Below are 9,585 nucleotides of genomic sequence, written 5' to 3'. Positions count from 1 at the left end.
GGCCACCATCACTAGCGGGGTGCCACAGGGTTCAGTATTGGGCCCCATTCTGTTCAATATATTTATCAAACACCTAATAGATGGGCTGCACAGTAAAATATCAATATTTGCAGATGACACAAAATTATACAATATAATCAATGCAATGGAGGAGAATGCATGGCTACAAACGGACCTAGATAAGCTGGGGGCTTGGGCAGAAAAATGGCAAATGAAGTTCAATGTTGATAAATGTAAGGTTATGCACATGGGCAGCAAAAACGGATGTCACCAATGTACACTTAATGGGGTATTGCTAGGGAAAAGGGATATGGAAAAAGACCTGGGGGTATTAGTGGATTGTAGATTAAACTGGAATAACCAATGCCAGACAGCTGCTGCAAAGCTAATAAAGTCTTGGGGTGCATTAAAAAAGGATAGGGGCGAGGGACGAGAACATTATTCTACCACTGTATAAGGCACTTGATAGGCCCCACATGGAATACTGCATACAGTTCTGGTCACCGGTGCTCAGGAAAGATGTTACAGTGCTGGAGGGGGTTCAAAGAAGAGCAACTAAACTAATACATGGAATGACGGGACTGGAATACCCAGAGAGGCTATCAGAATTGGGATTATTCACTCTGGAAAAAAGACGGCTAAGGGGTGATCAAATAACTATGTATAAATACATGAGGGGACGATACAAGGATCTCTCCCATGATCTGTTTATACCCAGGACTGCAATGGTAACAAGAGGGCATCCGCTACGTCTAGAAGAAAGCAGATTTAATCGCCAACACAGAAAAGGGTTCTTTACTGTAAGAGCAGTGAGACTGTGGAACTCTCTGCCTGAGAATGTGGTGATGGCAAAATCCATAGAGAAGTTTAAAAGGGGACTTGATGTCTTTCTAGAGCGGAAGGATATTACAGGATATAAATCTTAGGTCAATTCTTAATCTGGGTATACTGGCAGGTAGGAACTATAAGGCCTCATGTCCACGGGGAAAATATGATTTAAGATCCGCAGCGGATCTCCCGCACGCGGATCCGCATCCCATAGGGATGCATTGACCACCCGCGGGTAGATAAATACCCGCGGATCGTCAATAAAAGGGATTTAAAAAAAAATGGAGCATGAAAAAATCTGGACCATGCTCCATTTTCGTGCGGGTCTCCCGCGGAGTCGGCTCCCGCGGGCTTCTATTGAAGCCTATGGAAGCCGTCCGGATCCGCGGGAGACCTAAAATAGCAATTTAAAAGAATTTACTCACCCGCAGCGGACCGGGAAGGTCTTCTCTTCCTCACGGCCAGATCTTTCTTGCTTCGGCTCGGCGGATGTGCCCGGCGCATGCGCGCGGCACGTCGGCGACGTGCCGGCGACGTGCCGCCGGCGTGACGAATTCATCCGCCGGCCGAAGAAAGAAGATCCGGCTGTGACGCAGAGAAGAAACGGAGCGGATGGGAGGTGAGTTTATTCCCGGGGTCCGGGGGATGAGGCTGGGGACTTCCGGCAACTGTCTCAAGACCTTTCAGTGGGTGAGGAGGACGATCACGATGAGACACAGTTGTCTTGCAGTGAGGTAGTAGTAAGGGCAGTAAGTGCGATGGAGGAGCGCACAGAGGATTCGGAGGAAGAGCAGCAGGACGATGAGGTGACTGACCCCACCTGGTGTGCAACGCCTACTCAGGACAGGTCTTCAGAGGGGGAGGCAAGGGCAGCAGCAGGGCAGGTTGCAAGAGGCAGTGCGGTGTCCAGGGGTAGAGGCAGGGCCAGACCGAATAATCCACCAACTGTTTCCCAAAGCGCACCCTCGCGCCATGCCACCCTGCAGAGGCCGAGGTGCTCTAAGGTCTGGCAGTTTTTCACAGAGACGCCTGACGACCGACGAACAGTGGTGTGCAACCTTTGTCGCGCCAAGATCAGCCGGGGAGCCACCACGAACAGCCTCACCACCACCAGCATGCGCAGACATATGATGGCCAAGCACCCCACAAGGTGGGACGAAGGCCGTTCACTGCCTCCGGTTTGCACCGCTGCCTCTCCCCCTGTGCCCCAACCTGCCACTGAGATCCAACCCCCCTCTCAGGACACAGGCACTACCGTCTCCTGGCCTGCACCCACACCCTCACCTCCGCTGTCCTCGGCCCCATCCAGCAATGTCTCGCACCGCACAGTCCAGCCGTCGCTAGCGCAAGTGTTGGAGCGCAAGCGCAAGTACGCTGCCACGCACCCGCACGCTCAATCGTTAACCGTCAACATAGCCAAATTTATCAGCCTTGAGATGCTGCCGTATATGGTTGTGGAAACGGAGGCTTTCAAAGCTATGATGGCGGCGGCGGCCCCGCGCTACTCAGTTCCCAGTCGCCACTACTTTTCCCGATGTGCCGTCCCAGCCCAGCACGACCACGTCTCCCGCAACATTGTACGCGCCCTCACCAATACGGTTAGTGGCAAGGTCCACTTAACTACGGACACGTGGACAAGCACAGGCGGGCAGGGCCACTACATCTCCCTGACGGCACATTGGGTGAATTTAGTGGAGGCTGGGACAGAGTCAGAGCCTGGGACCGCTCACGTCCTACCCACCCCCAGAATTGCGGGCCCCAGCTCGGTGGTGGTATGTTCGGCGGTGTATGCTTCCTCCACTAAAGCACCCTCCTCCTGCTCCTCCTCCTCAACCTTTGTCTCGCAATCTAGATGTGTCAGCAGCAGCAGGACGTCGCCAGCAGTCGGTGTCGCGCGGCGTGGCAGCACAGCGGTGGGCAAGCGTCAGCAGGCCGTGCTGAAACTACTCAGCTTAGGAGATAGGAGGCACACGGCCCACGAACTGCTGCAGGGTCTGACAGAGCAGACCGACCGTTGGCTTGCGCCGCTGAGCCTCCAACCGGGCATGGTCGTGTGTGACAACGGCTGTAACCTGGTGGCGGCTCTGCAGCTCGGCAGCCTCACGCACGTGCCATGCCTGGCCCACGTCTTTAATTTGGTGGTTCAGCGCTTTCTGAAAAGCTACCCATGCTTGTCAGACCTGCTCGTAAAGGTGCGCCGGCTCTGCGCACATTTCCGCAAGTCCCACACGGACGCTGCCACCCTGCGCACCCTGCAACATCGGTTTAATCTGCCAGTGCACCGACTGCTGTGCGACGTGCCCACACGGTGGAACTCTACGCTCCACATGTTGGCTAGGCTCTATGAGCAGCGTAGAGCTATAGTGGAATACCAACTCCAACATGGGCGGCGCAGTGGGAGTCAGCCTCCTCAATTATTTTCAGAAGAGTGGGCCTGGTTGGCAGACATCTGCCAGGTCCTTCGAAACTTTGAGCAGTCTACCCAGGTGGTGAGCGGCGATGCTGCAATCATTAGCGTCACCATTCCTCTGCTATGCATCTTGAGAAGTTCCCTGCAAACCATAAAGGCAGCCGCTTTGCGCTCGGAAACAGAGCCGGGGGAAGACAGTATGTCGCTGGATAGTCAGAGCACCCTCCTGTCTATATCTCAGCGCGTTCAGGAGGAGGAGGAGGAGCATGAGGAGGATGAGGAGGAGGGGGAAGAGACAGCTTGGCCCACTGCTGACGGTACCCATGCTGCTTGCCTGTCATCATTTCAGCGTTTATGGCCTGAGGAGGAGGAGGAGGAGGAGGAGGATCCTGAAAGTGATCTTCCTAGTGCGGACAGCCATGTGTTGCGTACAGGTACCCTGGCACACATGGCTGACTTCATGTTAGGATGCCTTTCTCGTGACCCTCGCGTTACACGCATTCTGGCCACTACGGATTACTGGGTGTACACACTGCTCGACCCACGCTATAAGGAGAACCTTCCCACTCTCATTCCCGAAGAGGAAAGGGGTTCGAGAGTGTTGCTATACCACAGGACCCTGGCGGACAAGCTGATGGTAAAATTCCCATCCGACAGCGCTAGTGGCAGAAGGCGCAGTTCCGAGGGCCAGGTAGCAGGGGAGGTGCGGAGATCGAGCAGCATGTACAGCCCAGGCAGTGCAACAGTCTTTAAGGGCCTGGACAGCTTTATGGCTCCCCAGCAAGACTGTGTCACCGCTCCCCAGTCAAGGCTGAGTCGGCGGGAGCACTGTAAAAGGATGGTGAGGGAGTACGTAGCCGATCGCACGACCGTCCTCCGTGACGCCTCTGCCACCTACAACTACTGGGTGTCGAAGCTGGACACGTGGCCTGAACTAGCGCTGTATGCCCTGGAGGTGCTTGCTTGTCCTGCGGCTAGCGTCTTGTTGGAAAGGGTGTTTAGTGCGGCTGGGGGAATCATCACAGATAAGCGTACCCGCCTGTCAACCGACAGTGCCGACAGGCTAACACTCATCAAGATGAACAAAGCCTGGATTTCCCCAGACTTCTCTTCTCCACCAGTGGACAGCAGCGATACGTAAGCAATACGTAGGCTGCACCCGCGGATGGAAGCTACGTTCTCTCTCACCATCCAAAACGGGGACATTTCTGCTTCATCAATATGTGTCTAATATTCCTCCTCCTCCTGCTCCTCCTCCTGAAACCTCACGTAATCACGCTGAACGGGCAATTTTTCTTAGGGCCACAAGGCTCACTCATCTAATTTGTCTAAACAATTTTTATATGTTTCAATGCTCTTAAAAGCGTTGAAACTTTAACTTGAACCAATTTTTAGTTAAACTGGGCTGCCTCCAGGCCTAGTTACCACTTAAGCCACATTAACCAAAGCGATTAATGGGTTTCACCTGCCATCTTGGTTGGGCATGGCCAATTTTTACTGAGGTACATTAGTACTGTTGGTACACCAATGTTTTGGGGCCCTCACCTACAGTGTAATCATAGCAATTTGTATGTTCTTCGCCTGCACTCATGGTACAGAAGTGTGTGCGGGGTTGGCCTACACTTTAGCTACATAAATGTAACTTGGGCCTTGGCTATACTGCAGCTACTGAAATGGAACTAAGACTATGCTCCTCCTATACTGCTGCTTCGGAATTGTTCCTGGGGCCTGTGTAGGCTGCTACAATGACTTAAATGGAACTAAGACTATGCTCCTCCTATACTGCTGCTTCGGAATTGTTCCTGTGGGCCTGTGTAGGCTGCTACAATGACTTAAATGGAACTAAGACTGTGCTCCCCCTATAATGCTGCTAGTGATATGTTAGTGGGGCCTGTCGCTAATGCTACGGCTGAAATGTTACTAATTCTGGGCTCTGCCTATACCGCTGCTAATGGTATGTCTCTGGGGTGTGGAAACAGAGGCTTCCCAAAGACATGATGGCGGCGAGGCCATTTCCCACCAACGCTGTTACTGTTAAGGTGCATATAACCACGGACACGTGGAGAGGACACGTAGTGCCTCCAAAACATCCCCCGCCACGGCCCACTTAATCCTGGCCACATTCCGAAAACCAACAAAATAAAACCGCGCTACTAGGTCCGCAGTCACCACCACATTACCACCAACGCGGTTACTGTTAAGGTACATATTACCAGTCTGACTGGGGCATGCAGTGTTGGCCGGAGCCCACCTGCATTAAGCATGACATTACTACCTCAGCTGTGTTGGGCAATGCAATGGGATATTTCTATGTACCGCCGGTGGGTTCCAGGGAGCCACCCATGCTGTGGGTCCACAGGGAATTATAAATGCATCTGTTTCCACTTGTAAAGAACCACAGTCTGACTGGGGCATGCAGTGTGGGCCGAAGCCCACCTGCATTAAGCACGACATTACTACCTCAGCTGTGTTGGGCAATGCAATGGGATATTTTTGTGTATCGCCGGTGGGTTCCAGGGAGCCACCCATACTGTAGGTGCACACGGAGTTTAACCTACATGTGTCCACTTGTAAAGAACCCCAGTCTGACTGGGGCATGCAGTGTGGGCCGAAGCCCACCTGCATTAAGCACGACATTACTACCTCAGCTGTGTTGGGCAATGCAATGGGATATTTTTGTGTATCGCCGGTGGGTTCCAGGGAGCCACCCATGCTGTCGGTCGACAGGGACTTCACAATAGGGAGTTGGACATGCCTGTGTCTATGAATTAAAAAGCCCGGTCTGACTGGGGCATGCAGAGACACCTTGACAGAATGAATAGTGTGTGGCACATAGGTTCCCCATTGCTATGCCCACGTGTGCAGCTCCAGATGGAGGTGGCACAGAATTGGATTTCTCATTGCTTCTGTACAGCATTGTGGGCTATCGCCCCGCCCCTTTTAAAGAGGGTCGCTGCCTAGCCGTGCCAACCCTCTGCAGTGTGTGCCTGCGGTTCCTCCTCATGGCAGACGCACTTCTAAATAGACATGAGTGTGGTGTGGCATGAGGGCAGCTGAAGGCTGCGCAGGGACACTTTGGTGTGCGCTGTGGGGGGGAGGGGGGGCGGTTGGGCAGCATGTAACCCAGGAGAAGTGGCAGTGGAGTGTCATGCAGGCAGTGATTGTGCTTTGTTGGAGGTAGTGTGGTGCTTAGCAAAGGTATGCCATGCTAATGAGGCCTTTTCAGAAATAAAAGTTTTTGGGAGGGGGGGGGGGCCCACTCTTGCCGCTATTGTGGCTTAATAGTGGGACCTGTGAACTTGAGATGCAGCCCAACATGTAGCCCCTCGCCTGCCCTATCCGTTGCTGTGTCGTTCCCATCACTTTCTTGAATTGCCCAGATTTTCACACAAGGAAACCTTAGCGAGCATCGGCGAAATACAAAAATGCTCAGGTCGCCCATTGACTTCAATGGGGTTCGTTACTCGAAACGAACCCTCGAGCATCGCGATAATTTCGTCCCGAGTAACGAGCACCCGAGCATTTTGGTGCTAGCTCATCTCTAGTAACAGCGCTCCAACATTAGAACTATGCAGAGAAATCTTAATGTTGTAAGAAAGCCAACAATGGATTGGAAAGGGTTAATTTAAAAAAATTGCTAATAAAATCATCACGACAGTTCATTTTTGTGAGTTTCTGTAGAGTAATTCCAAGAAATCCACAATCTGCTCTTTCCCCAGAAATAAATAAGAACTGGGGAGTGTGTGTCTGTAAGGGAAATTGGATTTGAAAGGGTTAAGTCACGGTACCAATGTTTTCAGGCTGATGGCAGGGTTCATGTGTGGTGCTGACCGCATGAAGTCATGGACCTCAGTTGTCAACAATACACTCTACAGGCTGGTGGTGATTTCATGCTGGTGTAGGGTGTGTTCTCATGGCTTGGGCTGGGTCCACGGGTCTGCCTGAACATATCATTGGTTCACGGAGCATTCTGGGGAAGTCCTACAAATGGTGTGGCCTGCACATTCACCTCACATGAGCCAGATTGAACATTTATGGAATGTGATGGAGAGGACGTTCATTTGCACCTGAGATCCTGCACCTACAAATCCCACCGAGCTGTGGGTGGCTATCCAGTTGACATGGCTCAACATCCCTCCAGACATCGTCTGTCCACTTGTGGGATCGATGCAATGTCAAGTCGCTGCACTTCGCTGAGCTAGAGGGGGTTCTACAGGAAATTAGTTCCTGTCTCATGACTTTTGGCATGCCATTGTATAGTTTATGTGTAGTTTATGCTGTGTGTAATATGCCTGTAGTGAATGTTGTCTAAATTAATTCTTCAAATAGTTTTTAACCCCTTAACTCATCATGATGTACAGTTATGTCATGGAGGTTCGGGGTTTGTATGAGGGGGACCAGGAGTCGATCCTACTCCATGCAATGTGGGTGCTGCCTGTTTCTTACAGCTGACACCCGACTGCAACAGCTGTGATCAGTACTCCGCTGATCATGGCTGTTAACCCTTAAAATGCTGATGTCAGCTCTGACAGCAGCATTTTAATGCCGTGATCGAAGTTTGTGCGTCTCAAACCCCCCCCCCCCATCTCCGTGATGAGACCTTGGGGTTCAGTTGCCATGGATAGCTGGGGGCTTTCAGAAAGCCCCCAAGACTGCCAATGCAGATTGCTTATTAAGCCATGGTGTGGTTTGATAGGTTCTGTCAGATTGGGGTATAAAGTAATACTATAGTATTACATCATACTGCAGGAGCGATCAAACCATTGCAAGTTCTTGTCCCCTTCGGGGGACTAAAAAGTATGTAAAGATCAGTTTTAAAAAGTTTTTTTAATTACACTGTGCAGCAATTTTTTTTCTCCATTTTCATAACAGAAAATAATTGATATGTTTCTGTAAAATTAAAACATGCTGATTACACGGGTAAAATTGAATAATAGCAGCACATCTCATTTTTAAGTTATTTAACCACTTAGTGACCAAGCATTTTTTTTTGTTTAAAAAAATCGTAACTCCTTTATTCATTCATCGACGTGAAAAACTTTTCAAAAGTTCGAAATGGAATAAAATGAAAAGACAACAAATTTCCGCTATCTTTCGATGTGTCTTGTTTCTACGGCCCACAAACTACAACAAAAATGATATTATAACTTTATTCTATAAGTCAGTATGATTACTATGATACCAAACGTATGTAGTTTTTTTTTTTTGCTGTGCTACTTTTATTTTTTTTTTCAATGACATTTAATTTTTTTAAATTTATTTCTGCCGCCATCTTTAATGTGCAATAACTTTTTTATTTTTCCATCCACATAGTTGTGCAAGGGCTCATTTCTTGCGGGCCGTCCTGTAGTTTGAGTTAGTACCATTTTGGAATAGATACAACTTTGGATCACTTTATATTACATTTTTTCTTGGAGACAGAATGACTAAAAAAGCGCATTTCTGGAGTTCTTAATTTTTTTCCCGGACAACATTCACCTTACGGAGAAGAGTACCAGGGGGGCACTTGGTCCATGGTCTATTGAGCTCTGCCATAGCCTTCTGGATCAATGTTTCTAAGCTACCATTTAAACTTTCTGCTCTACCACTGCTTTGTGGATAGTACGGAGCATAAAAGGCCAGTTCTAACCCCAATGCTTTCATTGCTTTCTGCATCACTTCTTCCGTGGAGGGAACACCTCGGTCACTCTCAGTTGTCTCTGGTACTCTGTACCTGTATACCACCTCAGATATCAGTTTTTGGTGGTGGCGTTTGTGAGTGGGTATGCCAGACTGGCTACCTTGAGAACCGGTCTAGGCAGACCAGAACGAACTTGTACCTGCCCACCCTTGGCACTTGAAAGTAGTCTACTTGAAGAGGCTGGAACAGGTAGTCAAGACGACGGGTACACTGCATGGGAGCTTATACAGACCTACCTGTTCCAGCTCTGTGCACAAATCAGGCAGCCCTGTGTGTGTTTAGCTGCCATGACACCAAATCTGGGTGCATACCAGTGACTAGCAACCACGTCATAGCTGTTTTTGACAGGTGTGTATTTCCATGAGAGGCCGAATCCATGATGGAATAGGGGCCCATGGGAGACAAGGCTTGTTGGATACCATCCATTTATCTCCAGGTGTCTCTCTGCCCCTCTTGCTGGTTCCCATTGTTTCTTTCTCCCCCCTTTGGTTGCCTGCTCTTGTAACTGAATCAAAATGTCATAATCCACTGGGGGTGACATCTGAGAGGGTACCTGTACCGCCCCAACCCCTGGAGGATCAAGTCTGGGCTTCTGTATGGCTGTCTTCACAGCCTAATCAGCCGGGTGGTTTATGGTTGCCTCTTTTGTACCATCCTTGAAGCAGCC

Source organism: Eleutherodactylus coqui, chromosome 7 (assembly GCF_035609145.1).
Source record: "Eleutherodactylus coqui strain aEleCoq1 chromosome 7, aEleCoq1.hap1, whole genome shotgun sequence".
NCBI classification, from domain to species: Eukaryota; Metazoa; Chordata; class Amphibia; order Anura; family Eleutherodactylidae; genus Eleutherodactylus; species Eleutherodactylus coqui.
Note: the sequence above shows the minus strand (reverse complement) of the source record.